The 24718-nt window shown below is 43.8% G+C and overlaps 1 protein-coding gene across 4 annotated transcripts in view; it reads right to left on the bottom strand.

Moving 5' to 3' along the window:
• The window catches only part of LOC147418498 (ELMO/CED-12 family protein), a 37182-nt gene extending 15167 nt beyond the window's left edge, over window positions 1-22015 (bottom strand). For 3 of the 4 annotated variants that reach the window (XM_086506665.1, XM_086506667.1, XM_086506666.1), the window contains exon 1: window positions 21695-22015. The gene's annotated coding sequence lies outside the window, so the exon portion shown is untranslated. The remainder of the gene's footprint in view (window positions 1-21694) is intronic. The other variant, XM_086506664.1, reaches the window with a different exon arrangement.
• Window positions 22016-24718: the final 2703 nt, after the last annotated feature.

Below are 24718 nucleotides of genomic sequence, written 5' to 3'. Positions count from 1 at the left end.
TCACCAAATCAAGCGCGACCATCAACACAAACAAGTGTTTCTTGTCCATTAGCATTGCTCCTTATCTTTTTTGCATCCATGTTTGTTAGCTTTAATTGGGATTGGTAGCCTAATATTCAATGCCTTTGTTTAGTATCAAACATTAAATTCAATGTAATTTTTGTCATAATCTCTTGTCTAGGCTTAACAATCAAGCAGTCCGGCTAAGCTAGTTTGACCAAGCTAGGCGTTAGAGATCTTCTCTTAATACCATGGGGGATGCCTTCCTAATAATTAATAGTCACTTAGATTCTTAATCAGATTTAGGCAGCATTGTGTGAAATGTACTAGGGCTTTCTAGTAGGCTTAGTCCCTATTGACCTTTAGCTTAAGTATTATAAAGGGAGTTTACTAGTGTGATGAGCCTGGGGATGCAACTTATATTGCAATTAAAAAGCATTGCATTCTCAAAAGCCTACAACTGCATATGCTTTTTAAATGCTTATGAGAATACAATTACTGTGCCAATGTTGTTTGATTTTGTAGTGACTGAAGGAGGCTAAGGACATTCATCTCAAAAGCTCTTCCACATCGACGAACGCGATTCAACTCAATAGCTTCCGAGGACGGAATCTACATTAGGAAGGGGAGCATGTTAACCCTCACGGCTCACGGACACCCTATCACCTACGACGGACGTTGTAACCTACGACAGACATTGTATTATTTCCTTGGTAGAGTCAGGTACCGGGCTTGTCGGTCCAATAGGAAAAGGGTAAGAGTGATCGTCGATGAGAGGCGCACTCTAACTGGAACATTCAAAGGATTAGTTGGCTAAGCATGTGTTAGGTGCAGCGGAATGAATGTTGTATTTTCTCAAGATTAGTGATCTTTAATGCTCAAGGTTCCTTTTAGTTCTTAGGGAAGGAGAAAGCCTTCCGTCTATGGAGAGTGCTATGATCACGAACAAAGTAAGTGGATATTGTGCGTGCAAGTGAATGAGACTGAGAGAGAAGGAGAGAGAAGAGATACAACACCCGAGAAGTTGTAAAACCCTCCTCCGAAGGCCCCACTCTCGTCAGCGAGAGTGGTCTACTTTTGATTGCACAAAGTGATACAATGCGTATGCAATGGACTGATGCAACTAGGACTATGCCGATGACGACGACGGGGGTGACGACGACGACTTTGGGGCTGAAATCTGAGATCTTCTTATCGCTGAAATTCGGGACTGTTTCGGTGGCTGAAAATGACTGTTTTGGCTGCATTTTTATGGCTGAAAATGAAGGAACATTCTGCAACCAATCTGGGGCTGCTCTGCTACTTTGCTAAAGGCTGGATCCTACGTTTTTTACTGCTGAATTGCTGATCCAAAAACGCTGAGATAGCTGATCCAAAAAACGTTGAGATGGCTGAGGTTGGCTGGCGTTTTTGCAAGGAAAAACGCTGGCTGAGATCTATAGCGTTTTTGCAAGGAAAACGCTGAGCTATCTAGTGCTGGCAAGGGAAGAATCTGCAACTGCTAGGGTGTGATGGCGATGGCTTGCTGTGGAAGAAAACGCCAAAGTCTGGAAACTTGCCCGACGAGGATGGAGGTCCAAAAACGCTAGGGGTGCTAGGGGTACTGCTGAGAAGTTGCCTGTTGAGCGGGAAGCTCCTGCTGCCTCTTCTGCCAGAAAGTGCTAACTTGGGTTTGCTTATAAATTAACTTAGCAAAATTGCCCTACCTACTATTGTTGGAAAGTCATTTAAAAATAATAAGTGAAATAAACCAAAAATAGGAAAATAGGCTAAATGCACTGGAAAATTCCCCTGACTGAATATGATGGATTCTGAAGGAAATACTGATGATCATGTTGTATGCATCTATGCTAAGTGACTGGGCATGCACGGTCTACGAATAGACTCACAAAAGTGCCAGATCACTGTTAATCTAGACTTGACTGAACTACCTGAATCCCTGATCATGTTGTAGCTTGTCCACGGACACATAGGGTTAGATGTGTCACGTGAAAGCATGGGCGTCCAAGTGTGAATGGGGAGATCTCATATAAAAGTCAACTAAACCTAAAATTCACTTATTCTCTCATTTGTGCAATTGAAGAGTGCTCTTGCTCCATCTCCATCTTCTTCTTCTTCATCTCCTTGTGTGTGTGTGTGTATGCGTGAGAGAGAGAGAGAGAGTGTGTGTGCGATCGAGCATTGCGGCGGCACGACGGCGGCGAGGCGGTTGAGCGCCGCGTAGCGGCGTCTCCCTCTTCTTCGCGGCGAGGAATCCTCCAGGACAGCAAGCGTAGAGCGGTGAGTGATACACAAACGCCATCTTTGAGCTTACTAGTTTAGGCTTGTTGTGTACTTGGAGCCATTTGTGGCTCGCACAAAGTGTATCGGCAAGTTCCTTGCATTGACACGTGCGACATACGCGCACACATATGATGCCTTTCAATGCTGAAAATGAGCTCCTTGGACCTAGGCAAAGTCATGGGAAGCTCAAAAATGGAGAGAAATGGCTGAAAATCAGAGTTAACAGCCTCCAAAACTCCTCCAAAAAGACAATTACGAGTTCTGTTCTCCCAAACTTGATAAATTGACCAAAAAGTGCCACTTGGCACTGATACATGCAATTTCCTCGCATCGGGCTTCCTGCTTAAAAATCTCTCAACTGGTGCATCAGTTGACTTTGCAACAGAGTAATAAAATGTTCCCCTTGTCATTTTGAAGGTAATGACGCGAGCACATTTCATGGCCCAACATAGCAGTTCCCTAATTTTTGGAGATGCTTCCGTTGGGCTCCCATTGGTCATCTGACCATCTATCCTCATTGGGACCGCATCCAAAAGTGCAATGTGGCCCAACTGTTGGATACTTTCTGTTGGTGATCCCACCTTGACTTTATGCCTTTATTGAGTTCACTTCCTAGTATCCACCAACTTGCTAAGTGTGACGGGGGGACCTACATGATCTTGAACTGAGTCTAGACATCCTTTTACTTTACGAGTTCCAGTGCCGACCAACTTCCCATCTGCGGGTGAAACTATCGTTCACATTGGCCATACAATGTCTGACCATTTGCAACTTCAAAAAGAGGGTCTCAAAAATAAAACAAAAATCATTGGAAAGAAACCAACAACTAAGGTTAGCAATTGCCACATCCTCATGACATACCCCCCTCTTGAAATCGCGAACGCCCTCGATTGCATACCATAAATACACGCCACTGATGATCTTGTGTTGTCAGCACTCTTTTATCATCGCATGTGTCCGCAAGAAAGGTCGTAACACATAGATACAAATGACTTAATGAGACCTTCATACTTTTGTCATTTCCATCTATCGCACTGAATTCATATGTACATATGATGTGCTAGCTCTATCATTATCCCTCCTTTGCACACATTGGGTTGGGGCATACGTAGGCTGTAACCCAAAGGCCTCAAGGTAAAGCTGCAATACATTTGGTGACTCTGACAGTTCATGCTCTTCCATCCACTTTGCATCCATAGGTGGATAGTTCTTGAACTTCATCACATAGCATCTTGCAACCTGTCCCTTAACTTTTTACCTGTGCAAGAGGCTCTTGCCTCTGCAAACGAGCATAATTCCACAACCTGTGACGTATCACCCACGACCAAGTAAGCTCAAATTTCAAGATGATTTACCATGCATCAAAGAATCCAAGCAATCGCCTCAGAGAATCGGCAAGCAGCGTCACCTGGCAGACCCACATTACTCCCGCAGGAGATATAGTGGCCAATCTACCACCTAAGACCTCTCCCTACCGGGGCCTATCTCATCTTGGTTCATACTTGCAAACCCTAAAAACGCAGCAGAAAATCAGCCCTAATTTGAAAACTTTTTGGTAGGGGGAACATGCGGAATTTCCTGTATCTCCTGTGAAGAGGGGAACCCTCTTCCATAATGCCCTTCCCTTTGTCGGCCATAGTATGATCCCGGGTTCCTGTACTCTGTGTCTTTACCCAAAACAACCGAGGCTCACTTCTTGAGGAAAAAGTGATTCTGTCCCAGCAACGGAACCTTGAAACCGGCCCATGGGGCGGTAGGCGTTGGCTTTCACCCGAAATTCTTTACTTTAGATACACACACAGAGCACTTTGCAAAAAGAACTTGCGACGAGAATCAACACTTGAATACACACACGGCTCGGAAGCTAGAATGCCCCGAGCAGACGCCGACAACCAGTAGGCCCCAAAATTGGCGCCCCTTTCGGTATTTCTTTATACTTTGAGAGGGTAAATTTACAAAGTAGAGTCCTGGGAATCCTTTGTCTATATCCAACTAGATACCACTTTATTTGGCCAAATTTCAGCACATAACAACCCCAAAACTTGTGCGAAACCAATTCCCCTGCTGGAACTCACTTCCACTGGCATAAACAATCTGATTCCTACCCAATAACAGTAAATTGTTTTCAGCCCCAAACAGTCCCCTGACTGTCCTCTGCCAGTGGGACACTATTCCCAATGGTTCTGGCGTCCATATGGCTGCAAAACAGTCAATTTACAGCGCATACACAGCGCTGAAAACGCACTTGTACGGTGAGATTATGACCCTCACCGGTGCCTGCTTTGGAGTAGTAGTTAGCTACCCCTCTTCCTGCTCAAGGAGGCTCTTGCCTCAGCACAAAAGCATGAAACCACACAGCTGTACATCAGTCAAATGAAGAGCCCTCTTGTGGGGCATCACATAACTGCACGTAGGGGAGAGAGAGAGCAGTGTGTAGTGTGCAGGTCATCACTCCTAGCACCGCACTGTACATAGAGAGGAAAGCAAGCACTCCATAGCTCTTAACCTGTGAGACAGGTTCTCAATGAAGCATCACCCAAGCATAAATCGAGCGCCCCCTCTGCTGCCCTTGACCTGTAATGCATCTGTGAACAAATAGATGCAAAAAGGGGAAGATTTCCATGGCTGCCAAAACCTGCGTATCGCTGAAAACGCAGCATAACAGCCCTGCAAACACGCATCTGATGCCTTTCAATGCTGAAAATGAGCTCCTTGGACCTAGGCAAAGTCATGGGAAGCTAAAAAATGGAGAGAAATGGCTGAATCAGAGATATTAGCCTTTAAAACTGCTCCAAAAAGTCAGTTACGAGTTTTGTTCTCCCAAACTTGCTAAATTGACCAAAAAGTGCCACTTGGCACTCATACATGCAATTTCCCCGCATTGGGCTTCCTGCTTAAAAATCTCTCAATTGGTGCATCAGTTGACTTTGCAACAGAGTAATAAAATGTTCCCCTTGTCATTCTGAAGGTAATGACGCGAACACATTTCATGGCCCAAAATAGCAGTTCCCTAATTTTTAGGAGATACTTCCGTTGGGCTCCCACTGGTCATCTGACCATCTATCCTCATTGGGACCGCATCCAAAAGTGCAATGTGGCCCAACTGTCGGATACTTTCTGTTGGTGATCTCACCTTGACTTTATGCCTTTATTGAGTTCACTTCATAGTATCCACCAACTTGCTAAGTGTGACAGGGGGACCTACATGATCTTGAACTGAGCCTAGACACCCTTTTACTTTACGAGTTACAGTGCCGACCAACTTCCCGTCTGCGGGTGAAACTACCGTTCACATTGGCCATACAATGTCCGACCATTTGCAACTTCAAAAAGAGGGTCTCAAAAATAAAACAAAAATCACTGGAAAGAAACCAACAACTAAGGTTAGCAATTGCCACGTCCTCGTGACAACTTCATCGTTGGTTTGCCAAATACTAGTCGGGGCAATGACGCTATTTGGGTTGTGGTCGATAGACTCACAAAAATGGCGAAGTTTATACCAACGAAGTCGACAGTAAAAAACCATGAGTTGGCGGTTTTATTTGTCGATCAGCTTTATAAGCTGTATGTTCTTCCAGAGGATATCGTCAGTGATCAAGATACTAAGTTCACTGGCTGATTTTGGCGAGATGTCTTTGCTCATCTTCAGATGAAGTTGAGTATGTCGTCTTCTGACCATCCTGAGTCCGACGCACAAACTGAGAGGATGAGCCAGACATTAGAGAACATGTTGAGAGCCTATGTCTCTCACAGGCAATCTGATTGGGAAAGGTATCTTCCACAATTAGAGTTTGCCTATAATAGTAGCAAGCATTCTGCTATTGGATTTAGCCCGTTCATGCTGATGTATGGATTCGAGCCTAAATCCCCAATTGCTATTGACTTAGAGAAAGTCAAGGAACACCAAGCTCGTGATTTCCTGTATGACATGCAAGAAATGCTCAAATTGGCTAAGGATAGTATAAGAACGGCTCGTGACCGAGTTACTACTTATGCTAATCAAAAGAGGTCTCCAAGGACTCTCGATGTGGGACAATGGGTCTATCTGAAGATACCCAAGGATTCCAAGACTATGCGAACAGGAAAGCATTATAAGCTTTCAGCTAGATATTGTGGTCCGTTCTTGATCACAAAGAAAATCGGCCAAGTTGCCTACAAACTGGCTCTTCCTTCGGATGTTAGTGTACATCCAGTGTTTCATGTCAGCCGCCTTAAAGTGAAATTGGGCGAAGCCGACGTTGTTGTGTCTATCGAGGAAAATGTATGGCATGATATGCAAACTGCGTATATTCCTCGAGAACCAGAGGCACTTTTAGATCATCGTACCCGTCATTCGCATCAAAAGGCTTATGACGAATACTTAATTAAATGGAAGGGTCGATCTGAAAGGTTTGCTACTTGGGAACCTGTTAGAGCCTTGAAGGCTCAGTATCCCCACTTCATTGATGAGGACATCAATGGTTCTTAAGCGAAGAAGTATGTTATGTCCCGCTCATAGGAGAGGGGATCTAGCCCAGATGCCATCGGGATGGGCGTCCAGTGTCCGGGCGGATGTAGTGTGAACACGACCAGTGTGGCCGGCCATTATTATAAAAGGGAGAGCAAGGCCTCATTTGTAATTATCGACCCCCACTCGCAGTGTCAATGGTTAGCCCGCGAGGCTAGGCGTGCACGAGGTCACCTCGAGGAGGTGAGGCCGGGTGGTATGGGACGCCTGGTCTTACAGGTGCACGCCTACGTCGTCGGACACTGGCCCCAGCACGGGGGAGCTGCCGGATGGTGGCTATGGTGGGGTGGTTCGTCCGACGCGTATCTATAGGCGGTCTGTGTAGCCGGGAGATCCTCTCTCCACGTTCATTTCAGTTCGTAGATTCAGTTTCAGGAACCTCGAACAAAGCTCTAGCTATTTGACACATTGGTTACTTCAGTTATGTTTTATGGGGTGTAAATATGGGGACCATCAGTAGACCATCATAGCCGAGCTGGCAGTACTAATGGATGGAGATGTATGGAGAGGCCTCTGGTCTCTATGATTTCCCGAATGATTAGGGCCAAGGCCTCTATACCGCACGAGATTATTCCTGCACAGCTTGCTGCTCCCCCACTGGTCATAGAGGCACTTACCAGATCCGTCTCTTTTATACACAGTATCTGGGATCTCCCCAAAGATAGATATGCTCACCTAGCTTTGGAGTCTTCTCGACAGCTTGCCTCACATGGAGACACATCTTGTTGGTATGCACAAATGATATCATTGTTTCAGCTACATGGATTTAGTATAAGACTGATCATTTGGCGAGATTGTTTGTTTCACAGTTTTTTTTATTACATGGCATGCTTGAGTCCATAGTCTCGAACAAAGACCCCCGATTCACTAGTTTGTTTTGGAGGGCAACTTGGGAGAACATTGGCACGCGGTTGCAGTTCTCGTCCTCATTCCACCACAGACAGACGGGCAATCTAAGATAGTCAATTCAATGGTTTTGGATTTATTAAAGTCTTACATTTCGGACCAGAAGACTCAATGGAAAAAGTACTTGCCCTTGGTGGAATTTGCCTACAACGACACGGTTCATTCATCGAAGGAGAAGGCGCCATTTGAAGTAATCGAGGGTGCTAAGAAGGTTCCTCCATTTCTAATCTTTTTTTTAAAGGAAATGCTTACACATGGTGATCGACCTTGCTTCTTCATACTAAAGCTCCAACAAAGTGGATGAAATTCAAGAAATTGATTTTTTCGGTATGGTTGGCACGGCAATATGAACAGGATGTGATTACAACCTGGGAATTGACTACAAAACGTGGGAAGATGACACTTTGGCTACTTATAGTTAATGTTTTTGGGATACCTTTTTGCCAGTTGCTTCTTTTCAGAACAACCCTGCAATATTTTCTCACACAGACGAAGTTGTCTGAGAAGCACATGCGATGGGCAACCATCTTGTCAATGTTCCATTTTCAGATTGTGCATGTGTAAGGGAAAAAGAACGTGGTGGCTGATGCGTTGTCAAAAGCCCCAAATTTCAGCAGTGTCAATTCCGTACCATTGTGAACTAGACGAAATGAAGACACAAAATGCAAAGATTCAATTTTGCAAGGATCTATGACCAACTTGTTGATGGGCAACATCATGAGCACTATATGCTTAAGAATGACTTTCTCATGATGCATGGAAAGTTATACGTTACTAAACAGTTACGGCCAAAGATTTTGATGGTAAGTCACGCTCCACCTTATGCTGGACATCGTGGAATTGATGCGACAGTGAAAGGGGTTGAGACATTCTTCTATTGGCCAGCTTTGCGTCAAGATGTTGACACATTTGTAAGATCATGCTTAGTTTGCCAAAAAGTCAAATTTGACAGGCAAAAGCAACCGGGATTGTTGGCAGCCATTGCCGATTCCTGATAGGCCATGGGAAAGCATAGCAATGGACTTTATCTTTGATCTTCCAAGAACGCAAACAGGCAATGATGGGATTTGGACTATCATTTGCAAGTTCAATAAGTAGGCCCATTTCATTCCTGTTAGGAAGAAGATAAAGCTAGAACACATGGTCAAGATATTCATGAGCAAGTATCACGGGATGCCTCAGTCAATTGTCAGTGACATGGATCCACGTATGACGAGTCTTTCCTGGAAGGCATTGTTTGAGAACATGGGCACTACGCTAAATTTCTCTTCTTCGTTTCATCGGCAAACTAATAGACAGTCAGAAGAGGTAAATTCTATTGTCCTGGATCTGCTCAAATGTTATGTGTCAGAGCACAAGGCAACTTGGGAACACCATCTCCCATTGGTTGAATATGCTTACAATAACACTATGCATACGTCAACAAGTAAGGCACCATTTGAGATAGTGGAAGGAGGGAAGAAAGTCCCGCCCATTTTGCAGACTAAGGACAAGATTTTTGAGGCGGACAAGTATGGACAAGATGTGGTTGAAACATGCAGGAAGATAAAGATTGCTCTTGAGAAGACTCAGGCTAAGCAAAAGAAAGTTGCTAATCGTCACAGTCGTGCACTTGTATTTTCACTTGGTGATTAGGTGCTTCTGCACTTTGAAAAGGCCAGGTTAAGGAAAAGGAAAGGCAAGGAACGCTTGTTTCGTAAGCTCAGTATGCGATATTATGATCAACGATGTAGTTTACAGGTTGAAGCTACCAGAAGGCTGGAAAATACATAATGCTTTTCATGTCAGCCTTCTAAGACCCTTTGTTGGTGATGTGCCAGAGAATATGCTTGATGAGGAACAACCCGAAGTGGAAGAATTGGATGAGATTCTTGTTCCTGAACAAATATTGGCACATAAGGAAAGAAAGGTTAGAGGAAAGCCTGCAAGACGCTATTTGGTGAAGTTCAAGAATTATCCATCGTTGGATGCCAAATGGATGGAAGAGTCTGAATTGGTTGATTCACCTAAGCTATCGCAATTGTATCTTGAAGCCTTTCAGATGGAACCCACAGTGACTTGATGTAGCCTTTTTGGAGCAAGGCAAGAGCATGGTTCATGATGCTCAACAGAGTAGTTAAGCAATTGTATCTACTCTTTCCATACAGAATTTAGCTAGAGAAGTTTGTGCTCGAGCGTACACTAGAAGACTTCTATGCTTGATATATGTGTCGTAGCCAAGTTGGTGGGATTGTTTAATCGTCCAACGCTACATTTCCGGAAGCATGTATATCTTGGATTCCCATCATAGAATATATGTGATATCAGGAGTTATTCGCATGTATTATTGGCATGCAAGCGAGGTCGCTTGCAGTATTTCAAGGGTGGGGTGTGTCACCAGGACGTGTATTTTTCCTGTTGCCTTCCGTAAATAAGTACTAGATATTTTTATTTTATTTTTATTTTTACTTGTTTTCCCCGGAACCCTTGAAAAGGTGCAAGTGGACATTGCATGGCCGATGTGAAACGACTGCCGCCAAATAGGTTTCTCGCATCGGGAGTCTAGGTCGGTCAGTCTGGGACTGTCTAGGCCAGTTAGCACTAAATTCTGATGAGTACGAAAGCCTGTGTGCGCCAAATGAAGTCTGGGCCACTCGGAAAGTCACTTATAACTTTATAAGTCAGTGGGAACTAGAGAATTAACTCAAAGGGGCAAACTGGACACTTGGCAGGAGGAGAGCTGCCTGCAGGCCTGCAGGACACCTCAGCAAGAGGAGGTGCCCAAGAGAGAGAGGGGGCTGATTTTTTACTGATAAGTGACCTACAATGTGTGTGTCAGTAGTCGGTGCGGGTCTGAAAGCTTGCCTTCTCCTCTGTCTCATGTAGCGAGATGACTTGCTCTCGTGCATCTCTCTCCCCTTTGGCACATATGGTAATGCCCCACTAGTTGGGCTACTCAAATGAATATGTACAGTTCTGGGGGTTTATGCGCGTTTGCCAAGGCAAGAGCCTTCTAAACGGGAAGCGGATTAGCTAATTACTAATCCCCGACAGGTACGCACAGTTCCATCGCGAAAGATTGCGAGTTCGGAGAGTTTTCTCGCGTGAAAACTCATCCATTTCACAGGGGAACCGTCCCATTGCGTGCGGGAGCCCTTGGGACACACGTAGGCGTGTTCGCTCCGCTAAAAACGATCCGAAAACAAGGAATTACAGCCTGTTGTGTTTTTCTGCAGGTTTAGGGTTTCGCACCTAAACTGCAAGGGAACACCAAGGGAGCCTCGTGAGAGCCTTGGGATGCGTGTACAGGCTTTTGGACACCCGACAGTGAAAAACAGAGAATTACAGCCCGCTGAATTTCTGTGACAGCTCACCAGAAAGCTTCCAGATATAGCGAGGGAATGCGCCCTAGACAGGTACTTTTGACCTACAGAGGTTTTTGCGCCGTTATGCTGCCGAAATCAGGTCGAAAACCTGCGTTTTCAGCCCTCGTCAGGTTTGGACAGCTTTGAACAAGCTTGTACTAAGTGGTCAGATCGTCTACCTTAAATTGAATAAAGAAATACCGAAAGGGACGCCAGTCTCTGGGGCCTACAAGGTGTCGGTTTCATGTGCACAATGACATTCTAGTCGCTAGACGCAACTGTGTTCTCTTTCCTTCTCAGTGCTCTGTATAAAGTTAACAGGTAATTAAAATAGTACCGCACTCTACGTTGTAGAGGCCGGTTATACATTCCCTCCCATTTAAAATAAAACCCAGGGTGAAGGAAATGTATTTTTGTAGTGCTTCTGCATCCAAATCTCTTTCTGTGAATTCCCACGTCATGGCACAGTTATTGATCATAACTATTTTGCCAAACTGAAAACTGATCATTTTTGCAATTTGATAAGTGCCTTTGTCAAAGTCTTTTGTAACTTCGAGCTTTTTCCAAGAAAAGATTGAATCTTTATCTGCTTCAAGTGAAACTATTGGTAAATTGACTTGAGTTTTTTGTTGAGTGATGACCACTGGTTGGAAATCTGTAAGGTATTCCATTGGTTTATCTGGAACAATAAAATCCTCTTGAAGGGACGTTGTAGACTGAGACAGAGTAGTGTTTGGAGGTATATCCATTTGTAAAGGTTTATCTATAGAACAATTTGTGTCCAATGATTCAATTGCAACGACTGAAGTCATGCTGCAAGAGTCTTTATCTGTTTTATCCTTTGCACCGCTGAAGGTAAGGACTTGAGTTTTCAAGTTTGAAAAATTATCATTCACCATTGTATTTGATATCTGTTCAGAGACAAAGACTTTATTCTGCAAGGGCGGTGACAAGGCGAGTTTTTCTCCTGGGATCACGGCCAAAGAAGGGGTTTTGTGCTTGTCCATTGTCACACAAGAACCGGAATCTTCTGAATCTTCACTTGTCTCAACTTGTATTAAGGCTTCCAATTGAGAAGGGGGAGGTCAAGGGAGCGGTTGCCTCTTAGACCTCTGAAGAATCCTCTTGCACAAGGAAAGGATCAATAAATCTTCAATTGTACAACCATCAGATAAGAAAGACTTAAATGTAGGGCATGGCTCGCGAGGGAGAACTTGTCCTGCGTGGCGACATTCACAACCAAGTACTCGACTGGGGTCGGATATATGTGCCACTAAGTAAGCCCATCTTGATATGGCCGGTTGCTTTTTAAGATGAGATCCTTTGGAAGCTTCATGTTGCTGCTTTTGTTGTTAATGATTCCAATAAGAAGTTGGTTGCTTAGAAGTGAACTTTCCAAGAATATTTATGCTGAGACTTTTGCTGCTCGCATAAAGGTACTTTGTGTCTAGTTCTCTCTGAGAAACCATGCTTTGGGTGAGAAAATTTAAGTTTCAAAGCCTTTAGTTTGAGTGGTTCTTCCTTGTCGACCACTGGAGCGTCGAAAGAAGATGGAAGAGAAGCAGCATGTGTAGTCCGAGAAGCAGTAGAATAACTTTGGGAAGAGGTTTGCATCTGCATCTGCTCCAAGCGAATATGAATTGATGCAAGACTTGTCGAAATTGCTGTCGTCTGCTTTTTGAGAACTGCAATCAGATCCTCGGGTAAAATATTGTCGTTACTATCTTGTGATTCGGCCATGTCGATTGTTCAACGAAAGTAATTGTTTCTCCGAATAAACTTAAGAACTGATACTTCGGGAGCGGAAACTGCCTCTAGAAAGGTTTTCGGCTCTAGCGAATCTAGAATCATTATAATCTCGGGGAAGGTTTCGTCAGGAATCTCATCTATGTCCAAGAGATATGGAATGGTCATGTCACACACGGGAGCGCAAAACAATATAAAATATACTCGGATAAATCGAATTTATCACTTAATATTGAAGCCAGAGGATATAGAGAGAAATAAATAGAGAGAGAGAGAGAGAGAGAGAGAAGATCGACACAGTACTGGGGACCAAAAGATGGGCTGGTCCCCCCCCTTAAAGAGTATTCTTTATTAGGGAGAATCTTTTTACAAGCACAAGAACCAGAGAAAACCCCTCCGTTCTAAATCTCTGACTCGATGGTCGTTCCTTCCCGTAAGGGAAATCCGAGAGACAAGCTCTCAATCCTTTTTCCGTCTGTACTCAGAGTAGAGACTCCGCAGACAATTTCCGAATTCCGTTTCCGGAATTCCCAAGCGTAGGCCGAAGCCTTCTCGCTTCTCCTTCGCGATGAAGTACCTGCAAACACACACGCAAACACACGACAACAATTCGTATGGCGAATCCACAATAGGTACCTGTCGCTCTTGCGCGAGAAAAGCGACTTCCGTGCTTAGTAGTCTCGCGTATTCTGACGACAGAGTCTTCTCTTGCTGGCGCTGCCAACCTCCCTTCAGTGAGGGCATGTGGTGCTTTTATAGCTCCTTCACCACGGCACGAATAGCTGCTCGCAGAGAGATCGCGGCCGTTTTTTTTTTTTTTTTTTCTGTTCTACCCGAAATAGGGAGAGAGAATTCGCTGGCTGGTTTTGTTGCTTTATTTTCTAAGTGGCTGCCCACTTATTAAGTGGACGATCGGCATATTTTTAAAATTGGTCTGAACCTACCTAAAAACTCAATAAAACCTTATAAGTTAAAATCAATGCTTTCACAGCACTTCCCAGGCGTCCCTGGATGCAACCACATACACGAACGCAATGCAAACATAGATTCCTCACGGGAAAGCGTTTGCTCTTCCCGGAAAACTCGTTAAAATATTCCGCTTTTTAAGAAAAGCTTCTCAGAACCCATCTTTATTCTTGCGCTTGCGTCTTTACGCGTATTCCTCTTTCCAGTTCGGATTTCCTCTCGACTATGGATATCCCCTTTCTGATGCACCCGTCACCCACCTTGTGACGCATCAGGAATACCCATCACCTAGTCCTTTTCTACCGAACTTACGGTACAATCCCCTTCACGATGCTCTATGTCACCCATCCTATGACGCATCAGAGATGTCCGTTCCCGGATGGTCGGATACTTCTTCCCGATGCTCCCTGTCACCCATCCGATGTGACGCATCGGAAGTACCCGTTTCTGGTGGCCTTACAGATATTCCCGTTCACAGTGCTATCGTCATTACTTTGAATGACGCACTAGGAATACTCTGTACTCGGATGTCTCCAGTGAGAAAAACCCTCTCACTTAAAATACCAATAATTCATTTAGAATTATTTTTTCCTTGATGTTCCAAGCGAGAAAATCCTCTCACTTATAAATCCAATAATTCATTCAGAATTATTTTTCTGTAAGATAAAGCCAATTTAGCAACATCCCTCTCACTTATAAACAGTTGTCCTCAACTGTAGAGGTCCAACTGAACTGCCGGGGAGAAACCGGAAAATTTCAAATCTTGCTCAATGGTGAGTTGAGCCAGTCCTTTCTCAAAAGAGAACTTAGAAATTAAATTAAACAAAAATTCAATAATTCAATACTTACCTTACCAGTTCATGTCCTTCTTCTAGTACCTCGAGGATATCCTTCACCATTCATTAAACTTACGAGCCATGTAAGAACTCGTCATTCGCGTCTTTTCGAGAATCTGTTAACTCAATTCCACCTTCTCAATCCCGAGAAGAATCATCCTCCTAAAAATAAATTTAGGTCTATGTCTTTGCGCATAACCTTGCGCTATTAGTCCTAAGGATATTAAACCTCTTGTGTCCTCCCACATAGGGAATGCCCAAATCATAAGAGTATTAATCTTGATGTCTTCCTTCACAACCAAAGTGTGTGATCACCTTAAAGAAGGTTCTTGTTTCAGGCCGTCGCTCAACGTAGGCGGACGGTTCCAATCCGAAGATTCCTTGTGCACGGCGCACTTCCTTCCAATCTTTTCCTCCTTGCAAGCATCAATGACGCCTTGCAAAATCTCAAGCAGATAGGATTCTAGCCATAGCATTTTCTGAACGTACGTTCAAACCTAGTTCACAATAGAGCGAACCCTCTTTGATTCTCAGGGATGTTCTCCCATATGTAATTCTTACCATTTTGAAACAGTTGGCGAATTATATTCTTACGAACAGAATAGTTCGAATTTATTCCAGCAGCGTGTAAATGCTACTTGACCCGCTCATGGAGAAACATATACCGCAACCAAAAGTTGATACTGTAATGGTAAAAGCACATAGCGTAACTCAATGATCAACGACCATCAGAAAACCTCTTCTCCGTAGAGAAACTCAAATTCCTTCTACCAAACACATCTAAAATAGAGATTCTCGTGTCGGAATATCCTTGCGCGCAAAAAGGCGCTCAAGAGAGTATAACAAACTCTCATCCAATTCCTTGCAATAGGTCCGGATCTTCGTGTGTTATCCATGTACCCAAAGGTGTACATAATTCTTAAGCTGAGAGTTTTGGTGAACCTGGGAAATTACCTTCCCTTCGAAAGATCCTTAGAGCAAAGACGCTCAACTTGACGATCCCTTGGCTCGATCTTAGAGCAAAACCCGCTCATCAAATAATCTAGGATTTCAATCCTTGGATTCCTCGAGCACGAGCCGTAACAGTCTCTTGCTCCTTTACTCATAAAGAGTATTCATTCACTTGTGCGAAAAGCACTACCATATCTTCCCTTACCGGGTAGGGTGTTGGTTCATAAGGTACTCAAGCTTAATGAAAGCTTTTCTTTGCTGGAAAGCTCAGAATGGTTCCTTCATAATTTCCTACCCACAATAGCAAGTAATTTGTTGGAGAATCACCGGATACCATATCAATCATGGACCTTCCGGATGGTTAAGCAAAGCAGTTCATTGTATAAAACAATGTTCTGACTCAACCTTACTCTCATAAACACTCGAGAGTGATTGTCTTGGTTAGACACGTGCATATCTCGTGCATAAAAGCAATACGCAGTTGATGAGTTTCTCAAAGATTTAACTTTGATCAAAGACCTGTCCTCTCACTTAGAGTTTGAGGGTCTTCTATTCAAGCATTCAGGAGTTAGATTGAATTCCCTTACTCCAAACTTTCTCCGAATAGCAATGTATCCTTCGAGGAGAGGTAACAAAAATTCGTTGTTTCTGTGTTCAATGGTTCCCGTCCCACTGTGGGGATTAGATTCTATGTACACTGAGGTGTACACTTCAGCTTGTACTGCTGACTCCTCCATCCGCTACAAAGTATCTTGCAGATGCGGCTACAAAATTTGGGTAAAAGTCTCTTCATCTTTCCTTCCTCAGAGAGGGTCAAGAGTGGAGCTACCTTGGCAGGAGTGAACCACTACTTGCTTAAACTCGCTTGTATTTCGATTGGGCAAACCGATCCCAATCTTCTTAGATGCCTTCCTCGAAGTGCAGAGGAAAAAAATTTTGTCCGAAAATTTAGCCTTGAATTGAATCCAAGTCTTGTTGTAAGTTCCTTGCAGAGCTTTGGTATACCACCAAGTACTTGCAATCCCCTTGAGGTGTTTAATCACATGCCTCATCTTCGACGCTTTTTCAAAAATTGTCGTTTGCAAAGGCAACTTCAAACTTGTCGAATCAAAGCGGTAGCTTTCGGGGCATCTTCCCTTCCGTCAAAAGTATCAAACTTGACTGGAAGTGTTCCTAGGTCTAGAGACCTTCTTCATATCCTTCCCGGAATGACGGGATTTCATGGCTATAGTTCTGGATTGACGTTCATGGATATTTTCTGGATTCTGAAGAATCTCGAGCATTCCGCTCCTTGGATTCTCTAGGTTCTTGAGCATCATGCTCTTGTCGCCTTCTCAGAGAATCCCAAGCCTTGTGTCGACTTCTTGCAGAGAGGAAAAAAAAAATTCCAACTCTGCGAGCTTTTCCTTGCAGGACTTACGGTTCCGCCTGCTTACTTCTCTCTTGGCTTGTCATGGCTTCTTCCCGTATCTTCCCAGAGTCGTCCTCCTTTACAGAAAAAGAGAGGAGACCATGCTCTGATTCCACTGTCACAAACGAGAGCGCATAACAATATAAAATATACTCGGATAAATAGAATTTATCACTTAATACTGAAGCCAAAGGATATAGAGAGAAATAAATAGAGAGAGAGAGAGAGAGAGAAGATCGACACAATACTGGGGACCAAAAGATGGGCTGGTCCCCCCCCTTAAAGAGTATTCTTTATTAGGGAGAATCTTTTTACAAGCACAAGAACCAGAGAAAACCCCTCCGTTCTAAATCTCTGACTCGATGGTCGTTCCTTCCCGTAAGGGAAATCCGAGAGACAAGCTCTCAATCCTTTTTCCGTCTGTACTCAGAGTAGAGACTCCGCAGACAATTTCCGAATTCCGTTTCCGGAATTCCCAAGCGTAGGCCGAAGCCTTCTCGCTTCTCCTTCGCGATAAAGTACCTGCAAACACACACGCAAACACACGACAACAATTCGTATGGCGAATCCACAATAGGTACATGTCGCTCTTGCGCGAGAAAAGTGACTTCCGTGCTTAGTAGTCTCGCGTATTCTAACGACAGAGTCTTCTCTTGCTGGCGCTGCCAACCTCCCTTCAGTGAGGGCATGTGGTGCTTTTATAGCTCCTTCACCACGGCACGAATAGCTGCTCGCACAGAGATCGCGGCCGTTTTTTTTTTTTTTTTTCTGTTCTACCCGAAATAGGGAGAGAGAAGTCGCTGGCTGGTTTTGTTGCTTTATTTTCTAAGTGGCTGCCCACTTATTAAGTGGACGGCCGGCATATTTTTAAAATTGGTCTAAACCTGCCCAAAAACTCAATAAAACCTTATAAGTTAAAATCAATGCTTTCACAGCACTTCCCAGGCGTCCCTGGATGCAACCACATACACGAATGCAATGCAAACATAGATTCCTCGCGGGAAAGCGTTTGCTCTTCCCGGAAAACTCGTTAAAATATTCCGCTTTTTAAGAAAAGCTTCTCAGAACCCATCTTTATTCTTGTGCTTGCGTCTTTACGCGTATTCCTCTTTACAGTTCGGATTTCCTCTCGACTATGGATATCCCCTTTCTGATGCACCCGTCACCCACCTTGTGACGCATCAGGAATACCCATCACCTAGTCCTTTCCTACCGAACTTACGGTACAATCCCCTTCACGATGCTCTATGTCACCCATCCTATGACTCATCAGAGATGTCCGTTCCCGGATGGTCGGATACTTCTTCTCGATGCTCCCTGTCACCCATCCGATGTGACGCATCAGAAGTACCCGTTCCTGATGGCCTTACAGATATTCCCGTTCAAAGTGCTATCGTCATTACTTTGAATGACGCACTAGGAATACTCTGTACTCGGATGTCTCCAGTGAGAAAAACCCTCTCACTTAAAATTCCAATAATTCATTTAGAATTATTTTTTCCTTGATGTTCCAAGCGAGAAAATCCTCTCACTTATAAATCCAATAATTCATTCAGAATTATTTTTCTGTAAGATAAAGCCAATTTAGCAACAGGGCACTCAAGTATGGGCGTTTCCCATGGCCGTGAATAGTACCACAGGGAGGAGGGACACAAGTGGCCCGTGCTACAAGAGCAAAAGGGGGAGCTAAAAAGCTGCAAATCGATGCCCATGCTGCATCTGAATTCTTACGCTACTGCTGTTTTTTTTTTTTTTAAATCGCTGGCTGGTTTAATTGAACGAATACATTCAAATGGTCCTTTTAGTTAGTGTAAGTGGCCAGCCAGGTTGGGCACCCACTTGGGGTTTTAATAAAAAAAAAGGCTTGCGCTGCTGCCTGAAGGTACTGGCGTTAAAAAAAAAAATCTTACGAAAAGCTGCCAACGTACGTATGAGGGTAGCGCTTGGGGAGGAGTCATGCGCCAAGGGCTACGAGCACGAAGAGGCACGCCAGCGAGAAGGGGTGCGAACACGAAGGGGCAACCAAAGGGTACATCCCTCGAGAGGGCAACAGCAGGGCCACCAGCATCACCATTCATGGGTACATGCGCGCACACACAGCTCTTCTGTCCTTTATTGTTTTGCACCGAAGTAAAATTCAAGTTACCTCATGCGCGCATATGTGTGCGTGTACCACCGTTCTTTTGCTGCCATGCAACTCTTGGGGGGGGGGGGGGGGGGGGGGGGGTAGCGGCAAGGGTGAGAGGCTCATAACCTTCGGGCCTCGAGAAAAATTTTGCTCTAATACCACTGTGAAGAACTGTATATTACTTCATATGTGTTTATTCTATTTTTGCACAAGACTAGAACTAGAAAGATAACTCTGACAAGAGACTCAAAAGACGGTGTTTGATTGAATGAATGAATGCTCTAAAACTGAGTACAATAGGCTCCTTATATAGGAGACGAAGAGACACAAATGAAAAGACACATCTCATGGTGAAGAGACGCGACATTAGACGTAAAGACACATCCTTTCGGCGAAGAGCTGCAACCATTGGACGAAGAGTCGCAACCATAGAGCAAAGGGGTGTGACCAATCGTCGAAGGAGTGTGACTTTTGGCGAAGAGGCATGTCTCTTCAGCGAAGGGTCGTGACCATCCAAGCGTAGGGGTTCTCCTTGGCATGGCACTTTGCGTATCTGCAACTAGGAGTAGATGTAATACTGCAACATAATCACAATCGTGACAGCTCTGATACCACTGAAACCTTTTTGTACATTAAGAACAGGTGGTGAATCACAATAGCACACACTTCAACTTGGAGAGAGAGAGAGAGAGAGAGAGAGAGAAGGCGAAGGCAAGCACAAGACACGAGAAGGTGGAGTTCTTTCCCTAGAAGCATTGGCTCTCAAGACGAGCGTCCCCGAAATGTATTTCTAATATATTGCAAAAGATAACCAATACAAGTTGTTGTCACGAGTGCTCAAGGAGAGAGATCGCCCAAAAACTAATGATGGTTACAAATGCCTCCAAGAGATCTTCACATAGGTACTAGCCTAGCCCTTTGAGTATCCTGATTGTCCAACCTTTGGCTTTTCATTAATCAGACCTTTGGCTTTTCAATTATCCAATCCCTTCTTATAAAAGGAAGGGTGTCCCACTTTTAGGACTAATTTGTGTGATGCTATTCACTTTTAGAGCTGATTTGTAACATAGTTACCCGGAACAAGAAATCGAAACAAGAACGGGAAATGGCAACCGGCATGAAATGCAATCCTATTACTGATACGAAACACAGAACTCAGATTCGGAACGGAAATCTAGAAAGGGAACCAGGAACGGAGATCTGAAAATGGCCATTCCTTGTATCTATGTCATGTCATAGCTTATGACTATTATGAGTCCAATGGTTGTAAGGGCCTAACCCCTTCTAGTGGCCGGCCACATCATCAACTTGTGATAGTATTTGGAACATAATCGACAGATTCAGCAAGCAGGCTAACTCTTCATACCACTAAAGAAGACAGTGAAAGCCGAACACTTGGCTAAATTGTTTGTCTCACAAATGTTTAGATTGCTTGGCATGCCTACTTCTATAGTGTCTTGAGTTTGTTTTGGAGAGCAGTGTGGGAGAATATAAACACTCAACTTAAATTCTCGTCATGGCTTATCCACAAACAAATGGTAGTCGGAGATAGCCAACACAGTGGTTTTGGACTTGTTGAAGTCTTATATCTCTGACAACTAGACTTAGTGAGAAAAGTATTTGCCTCTAGTGGAGTTTGCTTACAACAACCATGTTCACACGTCTACAGAGAAGGCGCCAATTGAGATTGTCGATGGTGTTAGAAAGGTTTCACCGATTCTATGCACCAAGGACAAGATTTTTGAAGCACATCAGTACACATAGGATCTAGAGACTACTTTCGCCAAGGTAAAGGAGGCTTTGTAGAAGTCTCAAGCACGTCATACAACCAAGAAGCATCGTCGCGACTTGCAATTGAAGGAGAATGATTGGGTGCTACTCCATTTTCATCAAAATCATCATCGGTCTAAATCGGTCTAAATCTGCAACCTCATCCTTTTCACCAAGTAAACTTCACTTCTTCCATGCTAGTTCTTAAAGAAATTTTCATTGAACAAATTTTCCGAGCTTAGGATAATCCAAACCCATTCATGTGTTTGATAGTCTTCATCCATTCAGCATGGTTCTCAAATTTTACAATTTCCTCCGCAAGTGAACAGCCTTCATCTTTCTAAGTAAGAAAAATTTTCAAAATAACGAAAGATCAATTCAGGAATGTTGAAAAGTCCTTGAAGCTTTAAAACATCAATTGTTGATCGGAAACACTAAGATAGCCTGCAATCACCCAAATCATACGTACCTAATGATCTCGATTCTCACTGGTTGAAAACCTCTCAAACAAAATACATGTGCCTGCGAGTATGCTACAGATATCTTGTCGAAAGTTTCCAAGAGAGACGTATGTAATAAGTAGCCTCACAATGGATCAAAAATGAAAGGGGCAGCATTTGACAGACAAACTTAGAAAGATGATGGATGTAGCCTCAACAGAATCCAAGAACGTAATTTCAAAATACGTGTACTGGTGTGGACAAATTTGCTTTGTATCTGCGTCTGCGAGAAAGCATTTCGATTCTAGAGCATTGTGTGTGTGTGTGTGTGTGTGTGTGTGTGTGTGTGTGTGTGTGTGTGTGTGTGCGCGCACGCGCGTGAGAGAGAGAGAGAGAGAGAACTTACAATGCAAGCGATAAACACTGGCTTGTCGAGGAGAAAAGGGAACTGGAAGCCTTGCGATGGCGGGTGGTGATGAAGCCAGAGAGTGGCAGCATGAGAGGACATGACTCTTCAGGGCAGCATCATGGCGGACGCAGAGGTTTAAGCTGCTGCTGCTTTGTTGGAGCTGGAAGCGAGATCGTCGAGTATTGTGAAAGGCTGTGCCAGTGTGTGAGTGCGTGTGCGCGCGCAGGGAGGGACTCGGGGGAGAGATGAGAGAGATCTGTGTCGCGTGTGAAGGGGGAGGGAGTGAAGTGAGAACTGAGCGCAACTTGGCAGCCGAACAAAAGGGCTTTACTTTTTGGAGGGTTGCTGTTGGGGGTGATGGCTTGGCATCGCCATCCAGCATGTGACGCCACCACCTTTGAAACCCCACCATGGCACATTTTTCCAAATTTATGCCCAAAGGCTCTCTAGGATGTAAGGCCCTTTACACACCAAAATCCGCTTCCAATGCCATTTTGGGATGAGCGACTCTGCTTTCACGTCTTAGACCAGGTGAAAATTCACTATGGCCTACATAAGGCTCTTGAGATGAATAGAGGCTTCTTTGTGGGAGAGAAAACGAGAAAGTGACACTAGCATTTTAAAGTCACAATAAAATATTAAGTTTTTTGGCTTACAGAAGGCCATAGAGGAGGTGTGGGTTTGAAGCGTGCAATTTTTTAGCCGTTCGATGCAAAAGTCATATTTATGCCACGCCTTCACTTTTGTTTTAGTTGTATGCCACGGTGTCACCTTGTTTAAGGAACAGATCTTTTTTGTTGTGTTTGCATCCAGAGCTACAAGGGCTAATGCCACCTATGCGCATGTGATTTCGCACACGACTTAGAAGGTATCAAATGGAGTTTTCCAGGTGGCACTATCGCAGTAGTGTCCCATGGTTCACTATATGCGAGGTGTTTGAATGCTCTGCTTCAACTGCACATGGTTGTGGTTCTTGGCAACAAGGTCGGTGCTCTCTCATTGAATGTGTGTATGTGTGTGTGGAGCTCAAAAGTGGTTGTGAAGCATATATGATAAATTTTGGGTATGTGCCACTTATTAATTGTGTGATCAAAGTACTCATTAGGAGATTTCGGAGGTCTTTTGGAGGGCCTTTTGGAAGAGAGAGGAAAATAAGCTCCTCCAATGAGAGAAGAGCCTACGTTACATAGAAAAATAGATTGATATTAACAAAAATATAAAAGGTGTCCCTCTCCTCATTTAATAATCTAGTGGTCCTTGAAGACGAGCACTCTCTTTCATTTAATGCGAGCACCTTTTTCAGAAGGTAGATGCGGTGCATTTGATACGGGCTACGTCATCACTAGAACTCAAAAAGTCACAAAACTATCAAGTGGTGGAAGATTTTGAAACTTTTGATATTGTCATTGCGTCCGGAACGCACATATCTCGTAGAAATGAATGTCCAATTGCCTCGCTTAGACATCCAAAGAGGCAAAAAAATGTCAAAAAGCCCTAAAAGAACATTTTACTAATGGCGCGCGAGGGGCCATTCCAAAATTTTGTAATACCTCCTCGCGCGCCGTTAGTAAAAAACCCCTTTTTCCTCTTTTAAGGGAGCTTTTTGAGAGGAAAATGTCCAAAAACCTCTAAAAAGGGGCTTTCTGGAAAGATAAGTGTCCAAAAATCACTAAAAGGAGCTTTGTACTAACGACGCGCAGAGGGGCATTCTAGAATTTTGGAATGCCTCCTCGTGCGCCATTAGTAAAAAGCCCCTTTTTCCTCTTTCTAGGGAGCTTTTTGAGAGGAAAATGTCCAAAAACCTCTAAAAAGGGGCTTTCTGGAAAGATAAGTGTCCAAAAATCACCATAAGGAGCTTTGTACTAACGGCGCGCAGAGGGGCATTTTAGCATTTAGAAATGCCTCCTCGCGCGCCTTAAGTAAAAAGCCCATTTTTTAGGGTTTTTTGACATTTTTTGCCTTTCCGGTTGTCGGAATGAGGCAAGTAGACATTCGTTTTTAGGGTATTTTGGCATTCCGGACGCATTGGTGGTGTCAAAACACTCAAAATCTATCACTATTTGACAGTTTGTGACTTTTCAACTTTTAGTGATGACGTAAGCTGCATTGAATGCGTCGCACCTGTCTCCTGAAAAAGACGCTCGCATTAAATAAAAAAGTGACCGTTTTCAAGGACGATTGGGAATATAAATCTACTTTTTAGAGTGTCTGGTTGTCCTTTTGGACGTACTCACAAGATGTAAGTGCATTTTATAAAAAGTTTCTAGAGAGAGAAATACAATTTCTTACAAGGCCCTCCAAATGACCTACGAAATTTTCTAATGCCTAGACACACTCTCATTTGTCAATGGTCACCCATGTTGTATCTTCACAAAGGCCAACAATTTAAACTTTGCCTACTGATAAGACATTTTAATCGCCAGTCTATTGAAGAGTACTTATGCCTGCTCCATCAGAGATGGATGCCTACTTGCTAGAACTATTTGGCATCTCAATGTCGGTGTTCCTCTTTGATGCTACCACTAATTTGCATTTTTGAAGGGCCGATGTCACTTGTCCCCATGGTGTTGCATCCTCTAATTGAGAATGTGAGGACTTGTAATCCTTTTTAGTTCTACTTTTGTAGATTCACTTGAGGAATAGCCTTTTCAAATGATAAAATATGGATTCCTCTCCTGCTTCTCATACTATTTGTTTTGTTTATGGTAACACAAGTTTTGCTTTTGTTATTGTGTTTGGAGCAAATGTTAGTACCTAGTTCTACACCCACTATTGGGCACTAGTGGCTTTAGTTTGGATGCGACAATATTTAGTCAATACTATGTGTGATGAGGTTGTTGGTTATAGTGTCTTATGGGTGACTACCATGGCACTTGCACAACCTGTGGCCTTGTTCTTTGCTTCTCCTTGTTCTCATAGTCGCTTTTCTTACAATTGCTCATGTTTGCTTCATCAAACTGACATTAACACCTTCTTTAGTAGGTGCTAGCTCCCAAAGCTCGATGGACCACCCACCCCTCT

This window comes from Adiantum capillus-veneris, chromosome 30 (assembly GCF_014529385.1).
Source record: "Adiantum capillus-veneris isolate H3 chromosome 30, ASM1452938v2, whole genome shotgun sequence".
Classification (NCBI taxonomy): Eukaryota; Viridiplantae; Streptophyta; class Polypodiopsida; order Polypodiales; family Pteridaceae; genus Adiantum; species Adiantum capillus-veneris.
The sequence above is the reverse complement of the archived record's forward strand: the minus strand, read 5'-3'. Positions and strand labels throughout refer to the sequence as shown.